We start from the raw sequence: 24462 nt of genomic DNA, 5'->3' as shown, positions 1-24462 counted from the left end.
TCCAAGATTCCTCCAGCGCTGGGCACACCCAGAACATATGGGTGTGATTTGCTGGGCTCCCTGAGCACCTAACACACCTGTCCTCATCCCCAAAGAACCGGCTCATCCTTGTCCCGGTCATGTGTGCCCTGTGCAGCACCTTAAACTGTATGAGGCTGAGCGTCGCGCACGATGAGGAAGAGTTCACCCTCCCTAGGTCATCTGCCCACGTCCCTTCCTCAATCTCCTCTCCCAACTCCTCCTCCCACTTACCTTTCACCTCCACCACCGAGGCCTCCTCCTCCTCCTGCATCACCTGGTGAGTTTCCGAAATCTTCCCCACTCCCATCCACCCCCCCGAGAGCACCCTGTCCTGTATTGTGTGTGGCAGTAGCTGCGGGAATTCCACGACCTACCATCTGGCAAACACCCTTACCTGAAGGTGTTCCCCGGGGAGGAGCCCGTACTTCTCCTCCAGCTCACCCAGGCTCGCGAACCTCCCGTCCACAAACAGGTCCCCCAACCTTCGTGTCCCTGCCCTCTGCCACCCCGAAAACCCTCCACCTGTTCTCCCTGGGGCAAACCGGTGGTTCCCCCGTAATGGGGTCCACGCCGAGGTCCCAACTTCCCCCCTATGCCGCCTCCAGTGCCCCCAAATTTTGAGGGCCGCCGCCGCCACCGGGCTCGTGGTATACCTCCTTGGAGGGAGCGGCAGCGGCGCCGTTGCCAGCGCCCCCAGACTCGTACCCACACAAGACGCCATCTCCAGCCTCTTCCATGTAGCCCCCTCCCCCACCATCACCCACTTGCGCACCATCGTCACATTGGCGGCCCAGTAGTACCCACAGAGGTTGGGCAGCGCCAGTCCCCCCCTATCCCTACTCCGCTCCAGGAACACCCTTCTCACCCTCGGAGTCCCTCGTGCTCAAACCCCATTATACTCCTGTTAACCCGTCTAAAAAGAGCCTTCGGGATAAACACGTGGAGGCACTGGAACAGGAACAAAAACCTTGGGAGCACCGTCATTTTGATTGACTGCACCCTACCCGCCAAGGACAGCGGCAACGGGTCCCACCTCTTGAACTCCTCATCCATTTGCTCCACCAGCCTTGTAAAATTAAGCCTATGCAGGGCCCCCCAGCTCCTGGCCACCTGGACCCTCAAATAACTGAAGCTCCTCTCCGCCCTTTTTAGTGGGAGCTCGCCAATCCCCCTCTCCTGGTCCCCTGGGTGAACCACGAACAGCTCGCTCTTCCCCATGTTGAGCTTGTACCCTGAAAAGTCCCCGAATTCCCTAAGAATCCTCATTACCTCCGGCATTCCCCCCACCGGGCCCACCACATACAGCAGCAGGTCGTCCGCATACAGCGACACCCTATGCTTCTCCCCACCCTGCACCAACCTCCTCCAGTTCCTTGACTCCCTCAGTGCCATAGCCAGGGGTTCAATCGCCAATGCGAAGAGCAGGGGGGACAGGGGACACCCCTGCCTCGTCCCTCAGTGCAACCGAAAGTACTTGGACCTCCTCCTGTTTTTGGCTACACTCGCCATCGGGACCTCATACAACAGCCTAACCCACCTGACAAACCCCTCCCCAAACCCGAACCTCTTCAGCACCTCCCACAGGTACCTCCACTCTACCCTATCGAAGGCTTTCTCAGCGTCCATCGTCACCACTATCTCCGCTTCCCCCTCCCTCGCCGGCATCATGATAACGTTCAAAAGCCTCCGCACATTCGCGTTCAACTACTTCCCCTTCACAAACCCCGTCTGGTCTTCATGGATGATCTGCGGCACACAATCCTCAATCCTCGTGGCCAAGACCTTCGCCAGCACCTTGGCATCTACATTTAGCAATGAAATCGGTCTATAAGACCCACACTGCAGGGGATCCTTGTCCCGCTTCAGGATCAAGCAGATCAGTGCCCGGGACATCGTCGGGGGCAAAGGCCCCCCCCCCCCCTTGCCTCATTGAAGGTCCTGACTAGCAATGGGCCCAACAGCTCCATATATTTTTGATAGAGTTCGACCGGGAAACCATCCGGCCCCGGTGCCTTCCCCCGCCTGCATGCTCCCTATCCCTTTGGTCAGCTACTCCAGCCCAATCGGGGCCCCCAATCCCTCCACCAGTCCCTCTTCCACCTTTGGAAACCTCAATTGGTCAAGGAAGTGGCCCATCCCTCCCTCCTCCCGTGGGAGCTCGAATCGGTAACATTCCTCATAAAAGTCCGTGTACACTCCATTGATGCCAACCCCACTCCGCACCACATTCCCTCCCCTGTCCTTAACTCCCCCGATCTCCCTAGCTGCGTCCCGCTTCCGAAGCTGATGCGCCAGCATTCGGCTTGCCTTTTTCCCATACTCGTAAATCGCCCCCTGGGCCTTCCTCCACTGAACCTCCGCCTTCCTGGTGGTCACCAGGTCAAATTCGGCCTGGAGGCTACGCCTCTTCCTCAACAATCTTTCCTCGTGCACCTCCGCATAACTCCTGTCTACCCTCACCATCTCCCCCACCAGCCTCTCCCTCTCCCCACGCTCCCTCCGCTCCTTGTGGGCCCTAATGGAGATCAGCTCTCCCCTCACCACCGCCTTCAGCGCCTCCCATATCATCCCCACTCGGACCTCCCCGTTGTTGTTGGTCTCCAAGTACATCTCTATATTTCCTCGGACCCGCTCGCTCACCTCCTCGTCTGCCAACAGCCCCACCTCCAAGCGCCACAGCGGGCGCTGGTCCCTCTCCTCCCCCATCTCCAAGTCCACCCAATGCAGGGCGAGGTCCAAAATGGCTATTGACTAATACTCAGTATCCTCTACTCAGGCTATCAGCGCTGTGCTCAAAATGAAAAAGTCGATTCGGGAATAAGCCTTATGGACATGTGAGAAGAATGAAAATTCCCTAGCCCCCGACCTTGCAAATCTCCAAGGGTCCACCCCTCCCATCTGGTCCATAAACCCCCTCAGCACTCTAGCCGCCGCCGGCTTCCTACCCGTCCTAGACCTGGAGCGATCCAGTACCGTGTTAAAGTCTCCCCCATTATCAGGCCCCCCACTTCCAAGTCTGGGATCCGACCCAGCATACGCCGCATAAAACCCGCATCGTCCCAGTTCGGGGCATACACATTGACCAGTACCACCCTCTCTCCCTGCAACTTACCACTTATCATTACGTACCTACCGCCATTATCTGCCACAATGCTCAACGCCTCGAATGACACCTTCTTTCCCACCAAGATCGCCACCCCTCGATTTTTGGCATCTAGCCCCGAGTGAAACACCTGACCTACCCACCCTTTCCTCAATCTTACCTGATCTGCCACCTTCAGGTGTGTCTCCTGGAGCATAACCACATCTGCCTTCAGCCCCTTCAGGTGCGCGAACACGCGGGCCCGCTTAACCGGCCCATTCAGTCCTCTTACATTCCAGGTTATCAGTCGGATCAGGGGGCTACCCGCCCCCCTCCCCCGCCGACTAGCCATAACCGCCCCGGCCATAACCCGTCCTCGGCCAGCCACGCGACCGCACCTCACACCCGGCCCGTTCCTCACGGCGGCATACCCCCGTCTTGACCACCCACCCCCCCCCCGACTCGCTCCAGTTCCCCCTTGACCATAGCAGCAGCAACTCGATCCCCCCCCACCCCCCCGGGCTAGGTCCCATCCTAGCTGATTTACTCCCCCCATTGCACTTCCGCAAGTCAGCTGACTCCTGCTGACCCCGGCCACTCCCGCTTCTCCTTCGACTCCTCCCATTGTGTGACACACCCTCCTCTCCCGTTTCCCATCCATAGGCTCTCCCCCTCCCCCTTCCATTCTAAGCGCGGGAAACAACCCTCACTGCCCCGCCCCGGCTCCGCCCCCTCCAGTCTTCAGCGCGAGAAAAAGCCCATGCTTTCCACCTACCAGGCCCCGCCACCTCTGACGCAGCTCCTTTTCCAGGCTCAGTCCCCTCACCCATGACTCGGGCCTCCCCCTCCTCCGCGGGGCCCCATATCACCGCCGGCCACCACTCCTGTTCCGTTTACCTACCCCTCTCCAAGAGCCCCTCCGACCAACCCAACCAAAACAGTGCCCAACCCGCCCCAACCACTCTCACCGACACGAAAGAGAAAAACACAGAGAAAAAGAAACCAGGAGCAAAGCAAAGGCCCCCGCCTCAAAAAAAACAACATATCAACCGCAGTCCCCAAACGCCCATCCCAACCCTCAATCTGTGTCCTGGCTGCAACATGCCAAACTTCACCCCCTTCCTGTGCAGCACCGCCTTCGCTCGATTGTACCCGGCCCTCCTCTTCGCCACCTCCGCACTCCAGTCCTGATATATCCGAACCTCTGCGTTCTCCCACCTGCTGCTCCTCTCCTTCTTGGCCCACCTGAGCACACACTCCCGATCGACGAACCGATGGAACCTCACCAGCACCGCCCGCGGAGGCTCGTTAGCCTTGGGCCTCCTCACCAGCACTCTATGGGCCCCTTCCAGCTCCAGGGGCCTCTGGAAGGACCCCGCTCCCATCAGCGAGTTCAACATGGTGACCACATAGGCCCCCACGTCCGGCCCCTCCAGCCACTCCGGGAGGCCCAGAATCCGCAGATTCTTCCACCTCGACCGATTCTCCATCTCCTCGAACCGCTCCTGCCATTTCTTGTGGAGCGCCTCGTGCGCCTCCACCTTTACCGCCAGGCCTAAGTTGTCCTCGTTGTCGGAGATCTTTTGTCGAGCCTCGCGGATCGCCGTGCCGTTGGGGGCCCTGAAAAGAGCCCAAAAGCCCGTTCTTGCGGGAGCTGCCGAATGTGCGATTTAGCTCCACATAGCCGCAACCGGAAGTCGTAAATTCTCCCAGCCAGCGACAGCAGTAGCGCATCCCGTCTCCAAAACTCGCCCCTCATCTGCTCGACCAACCAGGACAAGTTCAGCTTGTGTAACCGGCCCCAGTTGCGTGCCACTTGTATCCCTAGGTACCTAAAACTGTCCCCCACTAACCTAAATGGTAGCTCCCTCAGCCGACCCTCCTGACCTCTTGCCTGGACTACAAACATCTCGCTCTATGTCATGTTCAGTTTATATCCCGAAAACCGGCCAAATTCCCCCTCAGTCACCATGATCTCACCCATCCCTGCCCCTGGATCTGCTACATTAAGAGCAGGTCGTCCGCGTACAGCGAGATCCTATGTCCCCACCCCCCCGCCCTTCCAGCCCCTTGAAGCAATTGCCAACGGCTCTATAGCTAACGCAAACAGCAGTGGTGAGAGGGGGAATCCCTGTCTTGTCCCCCGGTGAAGTCTAAAATAGTCCGAGGTCATCCTATTCGGCCTTACACTCGCCTCCGGAGCCTGATACAACAGCCTGACCCAGTCGATAAAGCCCCTACCGAACCCAAACCGTTCCAGCACCTCCCATAAATAGTCCCACTCCACCCGGTCGAACGCCTTTTCCGCATCCATTGCCACAACTACCTCAACCTCCCCACTCTCCGGCGGCATCATAATCACGTTGAGCAGCCTTCCTATATTGGCCACCAACTGCCTGCCCTTGTCAAACCCGGTTTGATCCACCATAATCACATCCGGCACACAATCTTCAATCCTGGAGGCCAAAACTTTGGCCAGCAGCTTGGCGTCCACATTAAGCAGGGAGATTGGCCTATATGACCCGCATAGCTCCGGGTTCTTGTCCCGCTTCAATATTAAGGAAATAGTGGCCTGTGACATCGTCAGGGGCAGCACCCCTCTGTCCCTCACCTCATTGAAAACCTTGACCAACAACGACCCTAATATCCCCGAGAATTTCTTGTAGGCCCCGGGGCTTTACCCGATTACATTGCCTTCATGCCCTCAGATTTTTCTTCGGCCCTGATCAGGGCACCCAGCCCATCCACCAACTCCCTGCCCACCCTTGGGAAGGTCAATCCGTCCAAAAAGCGTCTCATCCTCTCTGACCCCGTGGGGGCTTCCGAGCAATAGAGTCTGCTGTAGAAGTCTCTGAACGCCCTGTTTAGCCCAGCCGACTCCCCTACCAGATTCCCATCCCCATCAACCACTTTTTCTATTTCCCTGGCCGCCTCCCTCTTCCTAAGCTGCTGTGCCAGCATCCTGCTGGCCTTCTCCCCATGTTCATAAAACGCCCCCCTCGCCTTTCTAAGCTGCTCCATTGTCTTGCCTGTGGTCAACACCCCAAACTCAGCCTGCAGCCTCCGACATTCCCTTAACAGCTCCACCCCCGGAGTCGCCGCATACCTCCTATCTATCCGTAGGATCTCCTCAACCAGTCGGTCCGTCTCTGTCCTATCCGTCCTGTCCCTATGAGCCCGAATCGAAATCAGCTTCCCTCTCACCACTGCCTTCAGCGCCTCCCAGACCACCGTTGCTGAGACTTCCCCCGTGTCATTGACCTGCAGTTAGTTCTGGATACACTTCTTCACCCTCTCGCACACCGCCTCGTCCGCCAACAAGCCCATGTCCAATCTCCATTGAGGCCGCTGGAAGCTCTCCTCACTAACCTGCAGTTCCACCCATTGTGGGGCATGATCCGAAATAGTGATGGTCGAATACCCATGTCCACCACCCTGCCAGCAAATCCCTGCTCAGAATGAAAAAATCAATCCGGGAGTAAACCTTTTGCATATGCGAATAAAAAGAAATCTCCCTCCCCGTCGGCTGCCTAAACCTCCATGGGTCGCCCCCCCCCCCACCCCCCCCCCCACCCCCCCCCCCCACCTGCTCCATGAACAGTTCCTTTGCCATTGCTGGCACCCTCCCCGTTTTCGAACACGACCGGTCCACACCGGGGTCGATGACCATATTAAAATCCCCACCCATCACCAACGAGTCCAGGTCAGGTATCTTCCCCAGTACCCTCTTTATGAATTCTACATCGTCCCAGTTTGGCGCGTACACGTTAACCAAGACTACCTTCCTCCCCTCTAGCTTGCTGCTCGCCATGACATGACAGCCGCCCCCTCCGAGACTATACTGCCTACCTGGAATTGTACCCGCTTATTGATTAAAATCGCCACCCCTCTAGTCTTGGTGTCCAGCCCCGAATGAAAGACCTGACTGACCCAACCCTTCCTTAGCCTGACTTGATCTGCCACTTTCAGGTGTGTCTCCTGCAACATCACCACGTCTGCCTTCAGAGCCCTCAGATGCGCGAACACACGTGCCCTCTTGACCAGCCCATTCAGCCCTCTAACATTCCAGGTGATCAGCTTGGTTGGGGGGCACTGCACCCCCCCCCCCTCCGCCGATCAGCCATCCCCTTTCCTGGGCCCGCCCCCAGCCCATGTGCTGCGAGGCCTCCATCGGCCCGCTTCTTGGCAGCCCCCACCCCCGACCTCCTCTCTGTCCCAAAACCGTCCCTCCCTTGTCAGCAGAGTAACTCCCCCCTCCCCCCCCCAGCAACATCACTTTGTAACCTAACCCCTGCCATATATTAATCATATGCACACCCTCCACTGTGCTTCCGTAGGCTAGCTCACCCAGCTAGCCTGGTGACCCTCGCCTCTGGCACCAAGAAGTCTCCCATCTATTGTTCCCTACTCCCCCCCCCCACCCCCCCCCTCCCCCCCCCCCCCCCCCCCCCCCCCCCCGCCCATCAAAAGCACTTCCCTCCTCAAACCGAACAATCACCCAATTACCATAGGAGACAACCCAAAATGAAAAATCCACAAAGAACCCCCCCCAATAGTGCAAATCAAAGTAATTAAAAAGTAAAAAGCCCCCACCAGCCACCGCCAACAAAACACCGGAAACCCACAGAAACTGAATAACTTTTACTTCCCCATTTTCACCCAAACTTAAAAGCAGAAGTAAAACAAGAATCAAAACGTATAGAATCATAGAATCATAGAAGTTTACAGCATGGAAACAGGCCCTTCGGCCCAACCAGTCCATGCCGCCCAGTTTTTACCATTAAGCTAGTCCCAGTTGCCCGCACTTGGCCCATAACCCTCTATACCCATCTTACCCATGTAACCATCTAAATGCTTTTTGAAAGACACAATTGTACCCGCCTCTACTACTACCTCTGGCAGCCCATTCCAGACACTCACTACCCTCTGAGTGAAGAAATTGCCCCTCTGGGCCCTTCTGAATCTCTCCCCTCTCACCTTAAACCTATGCCCTCTAGTTTTAGACTCCCCTACCTTTGGGAAAAGATGTTGACTATCTACCTTATCTATGCCCCTCATTATTTTATAGACCTCTATAAGATCACCCCTAAGCCTCCTACGCTCCAGGGAAAAAAGTCCCAGTCTATCCAGCCTCTCCTTATAACTCAAACCATCAAGTCCCGGCAACATCCTAGTAAATCTTTTCTGCACTCTTTCTAGTTTAATAATATCCTTTCTATAATAGGGTGACCAGAACTGCACACAGTATTCCAAGTGTGGCCGTACCAATGTCTTGTACAACTTCAACAAGACGTCCCAACTCCTATATTCAATGTTCTGACCAATGAAACCAAGCATGCCGAATGCCTTCTTCACCACCCTGTCCACCTGCGACTCCACCTTCAAGGAGCTATGAACCTGTACTCCTAGATCTCTTTGTTCTATAACTCTCCCCAACGCCATACCATTAACTGAGTAGGTCCTGGCCTGATTCGATCTGCCAAAATGCATCACCTCACATTTATCTAAATTAAACTCCATCTGCCATTCGTCGGCCCACTGGCCTAATTGATCAAGATCCCGTTGCAATCCTAGATAACCTTCTTCACTATCCACTGTGCCACCAATCTTGGTGTCATCTGCAAACTTACTAACCATGCCTCCTAAATTCTCATCCAAATCATTAATATAAATCACAAATAACAGTGGACCCAGCACCGATCCCTGAGGCACACCACTGGTCACAGGCCTCCAGTTTGAAAAACAACCCTCTACAACCACCCTCTGCCTTCTGTCGTCCAGCCAATTTTGAATCCAATTGGCAACCTCACCCTGGATCCCGTGAGCTTTAACCTTCTGCAACAACCTACCATGCGGTACCTTGTCAAAGGCTTTGCTAAAGTCCATGTAGACAACGTCTACTGCACTGCCCTCATCTACCTTCTTGGTCACTCCCTCAAAAAACTCAATCAAATTTGTGAGACATGATTTTCCACGCACAAAGCCATGCTGACTGTCCCGAATCAGTCCTTGCCTCTCTAAATGCTTGTAGATCCTGTCTCTCAGAATACCTTCTAGCAACTTACCTACTACAGACGTTAGGCTCACCGGTCTGTAGTTCCCAGGCTTTTCCCTGCTGCCCTTCTTAAACAAGGGCACAACATTCGCCACTCTCCAATCTTCAGGCACCTCACCTGTGGCTGCCGATGATTCAAATATCTCGGTTAGGGGACCCGCAATTTCCTCCCTAGCCTCCCACAACATCCTGGGATACATTTCATCAGGTCCCGGGGATTTATCTACCTTGATGCGCTTTAAGACTTCCAGCACCTCCTCCTCTGTAATATGCACACTTCTCAAGACATCACTATTTATTTCCCTTAGTTTCCTAACATCCATGCCTTTCTCCACCGTGAATACCGATGAGAAATATTCATTCAGGATCTCACCCAACTCTTGTGGCTCTGCACATAGATGCCCTTGTTGATCCTTAAGAGGCCCTACTCTGTCCCTAGTTACTCTTTTCCCCTTTATGTATCTGTAGAATCTCCCTTGCATTATTTGCCAAAGCAATTTCATGTCCCCTTTTTGCCCTCCTGATTTCCCTCTTAACTCTATTTCGACAATCTCTATACTCTTCAAGGGATCTACTTGATCCCAGTTGCTTATGTACGTCATATGCCTCCTTCTTCTTTTTGACCAGAGTCTCAATGTATAAACATCACTCGGAAAAGTTACAACTTAAAACAAAAAGTTCTCAGTTCTGCGCCAGCCCTTTCTTCTTGGCAAAATCCATTGCGTCTTCGGGCGACTCGAAGGAATGGTGCTGGTCCTCGTGCATAACCCACAGACCCGCCGGGTAAACCAGCCCAAATTTCACCTTCTTCTTAAACAGGATCTCCTTCACTTGCCTGAAGCCTGCCCTCCTTCTGGCCAGCTTCACACTCAGGTCCTGATAGACACACAATATGCTATTGTCCCATTTGCAGCTCCTAGTACGCTTGGCCCACTGGAGAACACACTCCTTATCCAAAAATCTGTGGAACCGGACCACCAGGTTACGCCGTCGCCATTCACCCCTGCAAAATAATATCGACAGCCAGTCGTGCTGAGGGTGGGGAGCACAGAGACAGAGGCAGCAGGGTGAGTTGGCGTTGCTGAACTTGCTCCATTATTATTGGGCGGCGAATGTGGACAAGGTGCGGCGGTGGTAGGAAGGAGAAGGGATAGAGTGGGTTAGGATGGAGGAGGAATCCTGTAAGGGGTCTAGTTTGAGGGCTATGGTGACGGTAGCGTTGCCAATAGCTCCAAGTAGGTATTCAAGGAGCCCGGTGGTGCAGTCCACAGTGAAGATATAAGGCTCTATTCTCCCATGCCGCGCCGTACCGGAGAATCAATGTTTGCGCCATTTTTCCACGCGACGCCGTCCCGCCATTCTCCCAACCGGCAGGAACGGCTGATTCATGGTCTGCGCCACGCACGTCGGAGAAACCGCGGAGAGGGTAATCGAGGCGCTCCACACAGGTCCCTGCTATTCTCCGGCCTGGATGGCTTCCTCACCATCGCCCTGTCCGCCCTGTCCACCTCCAACAGTCTGGGAAAAGCCCCCTCCCCCAGAAGCTTCTGAAACATACTCGCCACAAACGTGCCAGCATCAGCCCCCTCAGCCCCTTCAGGGAGACCGACAATTCTTAAGTTCTGCCGGCGAGCTCTGTTCTCCAGATCTTCCACCTTCTCCAGCAGCCTCTTTTGCTGATCCTTCAGCATCCCCACCTCTAGTTCGACCACCGTTTGGTGCTCCTCCTGGTCCGCCAGCACTTTCTCCAACTTCTGAATCGTCCGATCCTGGGCATCCAGCCTGCGCTCCAGCCGCTCGATCGACTCCTTTATCGGGTCAAGACAGTCCCGTTTCTGTCTGGCAAAGGCCTCGTGGATGACCTGCATCAGCTCCTCCGTCGCTGGCTGGGCCGTCGCAGCAGGGGTTCGAACATCAGCCATATTGTCTTCAGCTGCCACCTCCACCCAACCCTTGCTTATCCTTTTATTTCTTCCTTTTCGGTCCCTTGGGGTTCTCTATTCCATGCACCACTGTGTGGGTCCAGAGCCTAATCGTCTGCGCCTTCAAAGCCAAAACTCAAAATCACGAAAAAGTCGGGGGAAAAAGTCCAAAAGTCCGGCCAGAGCGGGAGCCACCAAATGTGCAACTTACTCCCTCATAGCCGCCACCGGAACATCTATTTTATAAATATGAGTATTGCTAAAGAGATACAAGGCAAAATTTAATGTGGTAGCAAGTGGAAAATGCCGCGAGCTCCCTGACACTTGGCCCGGCGAGGTCCCGCCCCCGCCCAATCATGCCATTATGCCCGCCCGCGCTGCCTGGTCCCGCCGGTATATACCAGCTTTGATTTACGCCGGCGGAACAGGCAATTTCTGGGCGGGACTTCGGCCCATCCGGGCCAGAGAATCCAGCGGGTGGTCCCGCCAACCGGCGCGGCCCGATTCCCGCCCCCGCCCAATCTCCGGTACCGGAGAGACTTCGGCGGGGGCGGGATTCACGGTGGCCAACGGCCATTCTCCGACCCGGCGGGGGTCGGAGAATGACGCCCATGTTCTCTATTTCAAACAATACACTCAAAATCAGCATTATTTGAATACAAACTTTTAAAAATTTGCCAAGCTGTTCTTCAAAGGCTGTGTTTATTGGTGCTACAACACCAGGGTAAGCATTCCTTCCACATGCGTAGTTGCAGACTCTGTCAGTGTCAGAGAGTCAAATGTTTGCATTAAAATGAACAAGTTGGCTTGAGAAACTAACAATAATGTTCAAGTTCGTCATTTTCAGGCGTATTCACCAACTGCAAGTTCTTGTACCTAGTCTGTGTATAATATATCAGCTGTTTCTTCTGCAAAACATGCTTCTGATGATTCAGTAAATGCCGCCCATCCTAATTGCACTTCAACTGACTGATTGGTGAGGCTACTTCGGAGGCCGGTTAAGAGTCAACCACATTGCTGTGGTTCTGGATTCACATGAAGAGGCATGACCAGGTAAGGACGGCAGAGTTTCTTCCCTAAAAGACATTCGTGAATCAGATGAATTTTTATGACAATAGTTTCATGGGGCGAGATTCTCTGACCCCCTGCCGGGTCGGAGAATCACCCGGGGCTGGCGTGAATCCCGCCCCCGCCGGTTGCCGAATTCTCCGGCACCGGATATTCGGCGGGGGCGGGAATCGCGCCGCGCCGGTTGGCGGGCTCCCCCCCGCGATTCTCCGGCCCGGATGGGCCGAAGTCCCGCTGCTAAAATGCCTGTCCCGCCAGCGTAGATTAAACCACCGATCTTACCGGCGGGACAAGGCGGCGTGGGTGGGCTCCGGGGTCCTGGGGGGGCCGCGGTGCAATCTGGCCCCGGGGGGTGCCCCCACGGTGGCCTAGCCCGCGATCGGGGCCCACCGAATCGCGGGCGGCCCTGTGCCGTGGGGGCACTCTTTTCCTTCCGCCTTCGCCATGGTCTCCACCATGGCGGAGGCGGAAGAGACTCCCTCCACTGCGCATGCGCTGGAATGCCGTCAGTGGCTGCTAACGCTCCCGCGCATGCGCCGCCCAGAGATGTCATGTCCGCGCCAGCTGGCGGGGCACCAAAGGCCTTTTCCGCCAGCTGGCGGGGCGGAAATTAGTCCGGCGCGGGCCTAGCCCCTTAAGGTTGGGGCTCGGTCCCCCAAGATGCGGAGCATTCTTTGGGGCGGCGCGATGCCCGACTGATTTGCGCCATTTTGGGCGCCAGTCGGCGGACATCGCGCCGATACCGGAGAATTTCGCCCATGGTCACAATTACTGAGATCCACACTGATTAATTAAATGAATTTAAATTCCACCAACTGCCATGGTGGGATTTGAACCTGCGCTTAAATTTTAACCCCCAGAGCACTGGGCTGGGCCTCTGACTTACTAGACCAATGACAAGAACACATCTCCACATTTCCACCCCTCCCCTCCCCTCCCCCCCACTCCCCTCACCCCACCCTCACTAATCACTAAAAAGCCATAAACAAGGCACCGAGCAAGGATTCTTTATCAGCGTAAGAATCGAAAAATCACAATGTTTGCTACACTGTATCGAAGCTTAGTTAGACCACAGAGATTACTACATGCAGTTCTGGTCATCATATTATATACAGGATATAGGTGCACTGGAGAGAATGTAGAGACGTTTTACAAGGATGGTACTAAAAATACATCTACACCAATATAGTTAAAAATAAATCACATTGGGGACTCAGAAGAAACCTCTTTACCCAGAGAGTTGTGGGAATGTAGGCTTTGTTTCCACATCGAGTGGTTGGGATAAATATAATAGATGTATTTAAGGGGAAGCCAGGTAAGCACATGAGGGAAATGAGAATAGTGCTTTAAGCGGATAGAAAAAGAAGGATGGGAGGAGGCTCATGTGGAGCGTTAAGTGCCAACATGGATTGGTTGGGCTGATTGACCTCTTTCTCTCCTGTATATTCTATGTAATCCGATGTAATCTATGATCAGTAACTGCCAGAGCTGAAGAAAGTATTCCATTTGTTCAGCTGATTATATAGTACTGATGGAGCTGGGAAATTAGATACACTGCACATTCCCAAGCTGTACAATCTGCATTCAACCGGCAGGCAGTCAAATGTTTCAAGTTTAAGGGAGGGTTTGAGATTTACAAGTAATGAAGTTATTAAAATGCACACCAGACAATCCAATGGTTCAATTTATTCATGCTTTGTAAAATATGCAATTATTTGGCTTTTTAAATTGATTTAAAACCATATTTTACACATTAAAATTTTCATTATTCAGAAAGTTGCAAGATTTGTTTTAGCTTAGAACATAGAACATACAGTGCAGAAAGAGGCCATTCGGCCCATCGAGTCTGCACCGACCCACTTAAGCCCTCACTCCCACCCCATCCCTGTAACCCAATAACCCCTCCTAAGTTTAAATTATTTGTTTATTTGTAACAAAGATAAAATATAACACCACAAAGTGGTCTGGTTGATAATCATTGCTGGTCATTTAAAACTGAACTTCCGCCAGGGGCCAAGTAGATAGGTAATGGCTACAGTTACAATCTGGCACTTCAACATTGGACTTCAGCACGGTAGCACAATGGTTAGTGATGCGACCATCAATTCACTCGAGACAGGAGTAGAAGTAAATTGTAGCTTTAATCAACTTAGAACAGTGCCTGCCTCTGACTGATCCAATACTAAGAACTACCTACAGGTCGACTGCTCTTGATACCTCCCTTTAAGGGGAGGAGACATGGGCGGAGCCCATACAGGCCCCAATATGTTCCTCTATGGATAATGCCATACAGTGGCCCATTGGAGGAGCCCACAAAGGGCAACAGCATAGCACAGATACAAATAAAATGGTGGATTATTGGCATAATACAGTCACCCCCTGTTAAAAAAATGAAGTCCGGCGGGGGTGACGGGTTCATAAGTTAAGCCGGTCCAGCGCACGGATTGTGTGCTGTGATCGGCGAAGCTCTGCCGTTGGTGCTGGCCTGGGTGTCGAGCTTGTCCATGCTGGCATCGGTGGTGAGGGCGCCGGTGCGGGTACAGACGTGGACTCCGGGAGCGTCTCTTCTGGAGCTTCATTCCTGTGGATCGGTGAAGGGGGGATGGTGGGCGGGAGGGAGCACGGTAGCCATATAGGGGCGGGGGCGCTGGTCATGGTAGGTTGGGCGGGATATGGTGGGGGGGGGGGGGGGCGGTGGTGGTGGTGCAACCGGCGGGCGCCAGGTCCCGGAGGGAGACCGTATCCTGTCGGCAATCGGGGTGTTCGATATAAGCGTACTGGCGGTTGGAGTGTAGGAGCTGGACCCTCTCTACCAGAGGATCGGACTTATGGCTCCTGACATGTTTTCTGAGTAGGACTGGCCCCGGTGTCTTCAGCCAGGCTGGAAGCGAGGCCCCTGAGGTGGATCTCCTAGGGAAAACAAATTGGCGGTCATGAGGGGAATCATTTGTGGCCGTGCAAAGTAGGGACCTTATAGAGTGGAGCGCCTCGGGGAGGACCTCCTGCCAGTGAGAAACTGGGAGATTCCTGGACCGCAGGGTCAGTAGGGCGGTCTTCCAGATCGTCGCGTTCTCCCTCTCCACCTGCCCGTTTCCCCTGGGGTTATAACTGGTTGTCCTGTTCGAGGCGATGCCCTTACTGAGCAGGTACTGACGCAGTTCGTCGCTCATGAACGACGAGCCCTGGTCACTGTGGACATAATTGGGGAAACCAAACAGGGTGAAAACACTATGTAGGGCTTTAATGACGGTGGACGTGGTCATGTTGGGGCAAGGGATTGCAAAGGGGAAGTGGGAGAACTCATCAATAATTTTGAGGAAATATGTATTGCGGTTATTGGAGGGGGGGGCCCTTTGAAATCGATACTGAAGCGCTCAAAGGGCCGGGATGCCTTCACCAGGTGGGCCTTATCTGGTCGATAGAAGTGCGATTTACACTCCGCATAGATCTGGCAGTCCCTGGTCATAGCTCTGACCTCGGTGGAGTAGGGCAGGTTGCAGGCCTTGATATAGTGGATAAGCCGGGTGACCCCCGGGTGGCAGAGGTCATCGTGGATAGCCCGTAGTCAGTCATCTTGCATGCTGGCGCATGTGCCGCGGGAGAGGGCATCTGGGGGCTCGTTGAGTTTCCCAGGACGATATACTATATCGGAATTATAGGTGGAGAGTTCGATCCTCCACCTCAAGATCTTATCGTTCTTGATTTTGCCATGCTGCGTATTATCGAACATGAAGGCTACCGGTCATTGGTCGGTGACAAGGGTAAACCTCCTACCAGCGAGGTAGTGCCTCCAGTGCCGTACGGCTTCTACGATGGCTTGGGCCTCTTTTTAGACTGAGGAGTGCCGAATTTCGGAGGTGGTGAGGGTGCGTGAAAAAAACGCTACCGGTCTGCCTGCTTGATTGAGGGTAGTGGCGAGAGCGACCTCTGATGCATCGCTCTCCACCTGGAAGGGGACGGACTCGTCCACCGCACGCATCGCGGCTTTGGCGATGTCCACCTTGATGCAGCTGAAGGCCTGGCGGGCCTCAGTCGTCAGGGGGAAGATGGTGGCCTTGATTAGTGGGCGGGCTTTGTACGCATAGTTGGGGACCCACTGGGCATAATATGAAAAGAACCCGAGGCACCTCTTCAGGGCCTTGGGACACTGGGGGAGGGGGAGTTGGAGGAGGGAGCGCATACGGTCAGGGTCGGGTCCTCGAACCCCGTTTTCCATGATGTAGCCGAGGATGGCTAGTCTGGTTGTGCGGAAAACGCATTTCTCCTTGTTGTGCGTGAGGTTTAGGGTTTGGGCGGTATGGAGAAATCGGTGGAGGTTGTTTGCGTGGTTCTGCTGATCATGGCCGCAGATGGTGACATTGTCCAAGTATGGAAATGTGGCCCGCAGCCCGTACCGGTCCACCATTCGGTCCATTGTTCTTTGGAACACCGAAACCCCGTTCGTGACGCCAAAGGGGACCCGGAGGAAGTGGAAAAGGCGGGGATCTGCCTCAAAAGCCATGTAGTGGTTGTCCTCCGGCAGGATTGGGAGCTGGTGGTATGCAGACTTCAGATCCACCGTGGAGAACACCCGGTAGTGTGCGATCTGGTTTACCATGTCTGCAATCCGGGGAAAAGGGTACGCATCGAGTTGCGTGTACCGGTTTATAGTTTGGCTGGAATCTACAACCATCCGGTTATTTTCCGCGGTCTTGTTGACCACCACCTGAGCTCTCCAGGGGCTATTGCTGGCCTCGATGACTCCCTCCCGCAAGAGTTGCTGGACCTCGGACCTGATAAAAGTTCTGTCCTGGATGCTATACCGCCTGCTTCTGGTGGCGATTGGTTTGCAGTCGGCGGTGAGGTTTGCGAAGAGTGGGGGATGGTCGACTTTTAGGGCCGCGATGCTGCATATGGTGAGTGGGGGTAGGGCCCCCCTAAACTTAAGGGTTAGGCTCCTGAGGTTGCATTGGAAATCTAGTCCCAATAGGAGAGGATCGCAGAGGTCTGGGAGTACATATAATTTAAAATTAGCGTACTCGGCGCCCTGTATTGCGAGGGTTGCGGTAGTGCACCCTCGAATTTGCACTGAGTGCGACCCAGAGGCGAGGGAGATGGTTTGGTGCACCGGGAAAATTGGGAGCGAGCAGCATCTTACCATATCCGGGTGAATGAAGCTCTCTGTGCTCCCGGAGTTGAAAAGGCACGGTGTCTCGTGCTCATTTACCCGGATGGTCATCATGGAGCTCCAGAGGTGCTTGGGTCGCGACTGATCCAGGGTGACCGCGCTGAGTTGCGGGTAGCCGGCGTGGTCAGAGGTGCAGGGGCGGTTCCGTGATGGCTGCCCTTGTTGATCATACGTGTCGAGCGGCGTAGCAGATGGTGGCCAAGATGGCGGCCCCATTGGTTGAGCGTGGCGGGCGGTGAGGAAGATGGCATCCAAGATGCGGCCCCCATGGATCGCACGTGGCCGGCTGTGTGGGGGAGGATGGCCAGGACGGCGGCCCCCGTGAGTCGCACGTTCTGTGAGGGCAGGAAGATGGCTGCGCCCACTGATAGCACGAGGCTGATGACGCGTCTACAGGGGGCGGAGTCGGCAGACACGCTGCCACACTGAGGGGTCTGCGAGCCTGTGAGTCTGAGGATCGGGCCTGTGAGTTAGAGTTCTTGGACCTGGCCAGGCAAACTTTGGCGAAATGTCCTTTTCTCCCGCAGCTGCTGCAGTTCGCGTTACGGGCCGGGCAGTGCTCCGGGGGTGTTGGGACTGGCCGCAGAAATAGCAGGGTAGCCCCCCATGGTGGGTGGGCAGCCGCACGGCACAGGCCTGGGGTAGTCTTTGGACCGGGGTCCACGAGGGGGTCGCGTGGTCAGCCAGAAACGCGTTAAGGCTCTGGAACGCTACTTCCAGAGAGGAGGCTAACTTTACCGTCTGATCCAGGTACAGGTCCCCCTTTTCGAGTAGGCGCTGTCTCACGTAGTTGGCCCGGACTCCTGCCACGTAGACGTCTCGGACGGCGAGTTCCATATGTTGAGTGGCCGTAACGGCCTGGTAGTTGCAGCTGCGTGCGAGGGCTTTGAGGTCGCGTAGGTAGTCTTCTAGCGATTCCCCGGGGCGCTGGCGGCGAGTGGTGAGGATGTGTCATGCGTAGACCTCGTTCACGGGCCGTACATAGAGGCGTTCGAGCATCGCGTGGGCATCTGTGTAGGAGGAGGCCTCGTTGAGTTGAACAGAGATTCGATGGCTCACCCGTGCCTGGAGGAGGCTCAGCTTCTGTTCGCCGGTGACGGAAGGCATGGAGGAGGCTGCGAGATAGGCCTTGAAGCAGCGGAGACAGTGTGAAAAAATTAATTTCGCCTTCGCGGCCTGCGAATCGAGTTCCAGTCGGTCAGGTTTAAGGGCCGATTCCATAGTTGCGTTTAAGTTGATTAAATTGATGCGACCATCAATTCACTCGAGACGGGAGTAGAAGTAAACTGTGGCTTTAATCAACTTAGAACAGTGCCTGCCTGCGACTGATCCAATACTGAGAACCACCTACAGGTCGACTGCTCTTTATACCTCCCTTCAAGGGGAGGAGCCATGGGCGGAGTCCATACAGGCCCCAACATGTTCCCCTATGGATAATGCCATACAATGGCCCATAGGAGGAGCCCACAAGAGCAACAGCATAGCACAGATACAAATACAAGGGCAACAGCACAGATACAAATACAATGGTGGATTATTGGCATAATACATTCACCACAGTTAACACAGTTGCGTTACTGCTCCAGGGTTCCAGGTTTGATTCCTGGTTTGGGTCACTGTCTGTGTGGAGTCTGCACGTTCTCCCCGTGTCTGCGTGGGTTTCCTCAGAGTGTTCCAGTTTGCTCCAACAGTCCAATGATGTGCAGGTTAGGTGGATTGGCCATGCTAAATTGCCCTTCATGTCCAAAAAGGTTAAGTGGGTTACTGGGTTGCAGGGATAGGGTGGAGGTGTGGGCTTGCGTAGGGTGCTCTTTCCAAGGGCCGGTGCAGACTCGATGGGCTGAATGGCCTCCTTCAGCTCTGTAAATTCTGTGATTCTATTCTATGATTCATGCATGCAAGATTTACATAGAAGATTTGAATGCAACACATTTCTTAGTATTGGATTTTAATATAGAATTGATAGATGACAAGAAAAAGATGCTTGCCTATCAGTATAAATTATTGGCTCTTTATATTGAAACTGTATATTCCTTGTCATGAAAGCATGCTTTATGTCAAATGATAAATGCTTAATCTAACAGCTGGAAACTTGAACTAAACTTTTAAAAGAGACTAAGGTCAGGATTTTATCCCCCCCCCCCCCCACCCCCACTCTCCCCAGTCCGGAGGATGCGATGAGCTATTTAAATCCCCATTTAGTTTGGTGCGACCAGGTGGGCGGGGCCATAACATTTGGTCAAATTGTGGCTTGAGCTTGCAGCCAAAGATGGCTACCCAACTTGCTTCACTGTACACTGCATATTCCAATCCACTGAGATGGTGGGGTCTCTCCTTCTTTCCTCTCTCTCTAACCCACCTTACAGGCTTTGTACCCTATTTGTTGACCATGAGCACACAGAGACAACCCTGCTGCAGACAGAGGCTTCTTGAAGGTAACCAACTGTCTCCAGGAGAACAAGCAAATCAGCTGTCCACACCTTTAGATCACCATGATGCTGGAAGCATTGGGATAATCGAGGAAATGTCGCAAGCGAACCAAATTCATCCTGAACCTAAACAAGTTACTAACCTCCACAGACCATATACCCCTTTTATTTCCCTGGACTGTTATTGACTTAATCTATCCTTCGCCACTCTGTACTCTATTCGTGTGGGAAACATGGAGTTTGTGCGAAAAGCAGACCGTATTTTATTATATTTTACTTAGACTGGGTTAAGTATAATAAAGTTAATCTCTTTCTTGTTAAAACTCAAGTAAACCTGTCTAATTGTGTCTTTCATGCTCACCCGCATAAATAGTCAAACATTCACTGAATAGGCAAGTAGATCCTTTTCAAAAATCCCTGGGCTGGATTCTCCGCTCCCTGACGCTGAAATCGCGCTCGGTGACGGGGCGGGCAATCCATTTTGGATGCCAAAATCGGGAACGGCGGCGGCTTTGGAATTCTCCATCCCTGGAAAAGCAGCGTACTCCTACCGATTATCCACAGCCTCAGGCCACGACCTGAGGCTCGCCGTGCGATGCTCCCCGACTGGCCGAGTTCCCGATGGTGTCGGTTACGTGTGCTCACACAGTTCGTGAACTCGGTGTGGCAGCTCCGGACTCAGTCCGGGGCCGCCACAGTTGGGGGAGGGCTGATCGGAGGGCAGGGGGGGACTTCATTCAGGGCTGGGGGCACGGTGGACGGGTGGTCCGGGGCGTGCGAGCAGCCGAAGGGGGGCACTACTTTAGTGGTCCAGGTCCGTGGGCTGAGTCCGCCATGTAGCATGGCGTGGCCGATGCAGGCCGCCACAGTGCGCATGCGTGGCCTCGGAACCGGAAGTGCTGAGGGCCATATAGGCTGCTAGAGCTGCGAGGTCTACGCTGCCTCACTGCGAGCCCCCAGCAAAACTGGGAATCAGTGGCTGTCTTACGCCAGTTTTCCTGGCATAAAGTGCCACCGTTTTCACCCCAGCGTGGGGACTTACAGTCAAACGAGGGGATGGAAAAGAGGGGAGCCTTTCAACCCCTCCTCACCTGATTGTAACGTCCTTCATATATATTTTCCATCAAGTATTTAAAGTAACATTAAAAAGTACAGTATGCATGTTTATGTTATGAAGCAAGCATATTAGATTTTCGACCATTGAATTTGTTAATTACTATTATGATAACATTTTTTTTTCATGTGCAGAAGTATTCACATGATTCTGACTAAAATAACATTGTACATGAGCAACATTGCTCAGGTATTTTAGGTATGTTATTATATATAACACATAGATATGTCCGAAGAAAAATGCAGCTTTCAATTTCAAAAGTTTATAATATATATATATTTCTATCTGTATAAATGCAGCATTTGGCAGAATGTAGAGTATTTCCTGAGGTAATTCACAATTAATCCTCTTGTGGATAAAATGATCAGATTTTCTCTACATATTAGTTTGATACTTTCTGATACTTTTTGAAATGACTGAGGGCCAAAGTAATCTCTAAAAATTCAATCAGAAAGTTTTGCAGTGAATATATCATCTACTTTATTTCAACATTTTCACAATGTGCAACTGTGTACAGTACATGCCCAATAGTTCCAAAGAAAGAATGGCAGACTAGGAGGCTTTGAAATATTGTAACATGTATTTGAACTTTCTGCACAATAGGTCGGTACATAAATAAGAAAAATATGAATACTTATTAACTGTCTTAATTTTCTATAAATGCTAATTATAAAAACATAAGTACCTTTCTTGATGTTATCATCTTTGAAGGATGTTCCCAGGATCTGAACTGCATAGCCCAACATTATTAATACCATTTCACTGGATGTGTTTATGAACCAATGCAATTCTTCAACTACAGGTAATAGCACTTTAAGAAGATTAAATGATTTGTCTTATTTCCAAGTCTTAATGACACATAATAGCACAGCCAATAAGATTTTCTATGCTCCATAAGCGACCTAAATAACCTCGCCAGTGTTTTGAAGGGTTTTCGGTGACTGATTCAACATTTAAATAATTATATCATAGAAGAGAGAGACACAAAAATCGGAAGACATTAACTATGGTGGGTCCTTATATTGCCGGTTTGCTAAACACCTTATTAAGGGCCAGCCTTGTCTCAGTGAAAGTATTCATACCTCTGAGATAGAAACACACATTGTCATTCAAGAGATTTCAGTGCATAATCAAGGTTGATGTATCAGTGCTGTGGTGTACCATGAAGAGCTTCCCACCTTCTAGATAAACCAAGACCCCATCTATGTTCATGGCACTATTCAAAGAAGAACAGGGGTGCTGGCCAACATTTGTCCTTCAACCAACACCACTAAAACAGATTATCTGATCATCTAGTATATTACCAATTTGCAGGTATAATATGAATGATATGAAGACCAATTTTGGGACACGGTTTTACGCACGCAATCTGCGCCTGGGGTACAGTCGATGCCATATTGGTGACTTTCTCAGGCACCGTGTGGAACCAGTGTAAATTAGGGCCCTAATACCTGTCTCAGGAACCTTATAAGTAATTGAACAGTGTAGAACAGAACAAGTATCAGGCTGCCACCAAAAATGTAACCTCTGGAGTCGATGAGGATCAGGAGTTCTCCTCGCAGCACAGTACTATTCATGTTCAGGGGCTGGTTTAACACAGTGGGCTAAATAGCTGGCTTGCAATGCAAAACAATGCCAGCAGTGCGGGTTCAATTCCCGTACCAACCTCCCCGAACAGGTGCCGGAATGTGGCGACTAGGGGGTTTTCACAGTAACTTCATTGAAGCCTACTTGTGACAATAAGCGATTATTATTATTATTATGTTGTTGCCGATCAGTGCTTAGCTCACACTCCTGTTTTCCTCATCTTACCAAGAGAAAGGTTGGGACCATCATTTCCAATGAACCCTAGATACTGAGGGATATATGGCAGTGGATGAAAAGAAAAAAGGAGGTTTATGACAGATATCAAGGGCTCAAAACAACAGTAATGCTGGAGGCATGAAGAATGTGCAAGAGGATACTTAACAAGGAAATTAGGAGAACAAAAAGGATACTGGCAGGTAAAATAATGGAAAATCATAAGTTGTTTTCCAAGTACATTCAGGGTAAAAGGATAACTAGGGAAAGAGTTGGGCCCATTAAGGACCAGAGTGGGAATTTGTGTTTGGAGCTGGAAGATGTCGGTAGGGTTCTCAATAAATACATTGTGTCGGTGTTCACTATTGAGAGGGTTGGTATGGGTATAGAAATCAGGGAGAAGGCCTGAGATAAAATTTAACAAATTAACGTAGATAGAGAGGAGGTTCTGAGTAGTCAGGCAGGCTTAAAAGTAGACTGATCTCGAGGGCCAGATAAAATGTATCCCAGGCTGTTGAGCAGGGCAAGGGAGGAAATAGCACGGGCGCTGGCAATAATTTTCAATTCCTCTCTGGGCACAGGAGAGGTGGCAGAGGTCTGGAGGACAGCCAATGTGGTACCATTATTCAAGAAGGGAGGAAAGGATAAACCAGGAAACTAAAGGGCAGTCAGTCTAACTCCGTGGCAGGGAAACTATTGGAAGCAATTCTAAGAAACAGCATCAATCTGCATTTGACGAGGCAGGGATTAATCAAGAACAGTCAGCATGGATTTGTTAATGGGAGGTCATGTCTGACCAACTTGATTAAATTTTTCAAAGAGGTGACCAGGTGTGTAGATGAGGGCAATGTATTTGACATTGTCTAGTTGGATTTCAGCAAGGCTTTTGAAGAGCTCAACAGAAATCACTGAGCTCAGCCACAACTGTACCAAGCTGATTGGTGTGTGCCACCGTTAAATGACTGTGAACTGGGTGGGGCAGGAGCACTGCTGGCTTTATTTTGAAGGTAGGCCAAGATACTATTATTACAAATATGAACCTGCTACAGGCTGGATGAGGCTGAAGACATCACAAACATCCCACGGGCTTTACCTCTGCATTTCAACCTATCATCAGGAAATTAAAATTTCTCACCCCACCAGGCCCTTCGGCCCACCGGCACGGGCTTGGAGGGCCGAAGGGCCTGTTCCTGTGCTGTACATTTCTTTGTTCTTTGTTCTTATTCATTCACGCTCCATGCCATATTTCCTTTTCTTTTGGGTTCCACAAAATCCTCCCTAATTGTGTGTAGTTTTGTTTTTGGATGGCAGCTATTGGTGATGATTCTGCTTTTTCTCATTTATGTTCTTCTAACTCATCTTTCGTTTCTTTTCTTGACCCATTACGATCTGCTGTTGCATTGCGCCATGATCCCTTTTGTCAGTTCCTCTCTCCTGCTTCCCAGCCTATTAGAGCCCTTCCCTTTTGTTCCATCCTCCATCACACTCTCCCATAAGTCCATAAGACATAGGAACAGAATTAGGCCACTCGGCCCATCGAGTCTGCTCCGCCATTCAACCATGGCTGATATTTTCTCAACCCATTCTCCTGCCTTCTCCCCATAACCCTGATCCCTTATTAATCACGAACCTATCTATTTCTTTCTTAAAGACACTCAGTGATTTGGCCTCCTTCGGCAAAGAGATACACCACCCTCTGGCTGAAGAAATTCCTCCTCATCTCTGTTTTAAAGGATCGTCCCTTTAGTCTGAGATTGTGTCCTCTGCTTCTAGTTTTTCCTACAAGTGGAAACATTCTCTCCAC

The 24462-nt window shown here is 52.2% G+C and overlaps 1 protein-coding gene across 1 annotated transcript in view; it reads right to left on the bottom strand.

Moving 5' to 3' along the window:
* LOC140411701 (trace amine-associated receptor 4-like) overlaps window positions 1-21579 on the bottom strand; it is a 39365-nt gene extending 17786 nt beyond the window's left edge. Inside the window, exon 1 of the mRNA XM_072500721.1 lies at window positions 21544-21579. The gene's annotated coding sequence lies outside the window, so the exon portion shown is untranslated. The remainder of the gene's footprint in view (window positions 1-21543) is intronic.
* Window positions 21580-24462: the final 2883 nt, after the last annotated feature.

This window comes from Scyliorhinus torazame, chromosome 4 (genome assembly GCF_047496885.1).
Source record: "Scyliorhinus torazame isolate Kashiwa2021f chromosome 4, sScyTor2.1, whole genome shotgun sequence".
NCBI lineage: Eukaryota > Metazoa > Chordata > Chondrichthyes > Carcharhiniformes > Scyliorhinidae > Scyliorhinus > Scyliorhinus torazame.
Note: the sequence above shows the minus strand (reverse complement) of the source record. Positions and strands in the feature narration are given on the sequence as shown.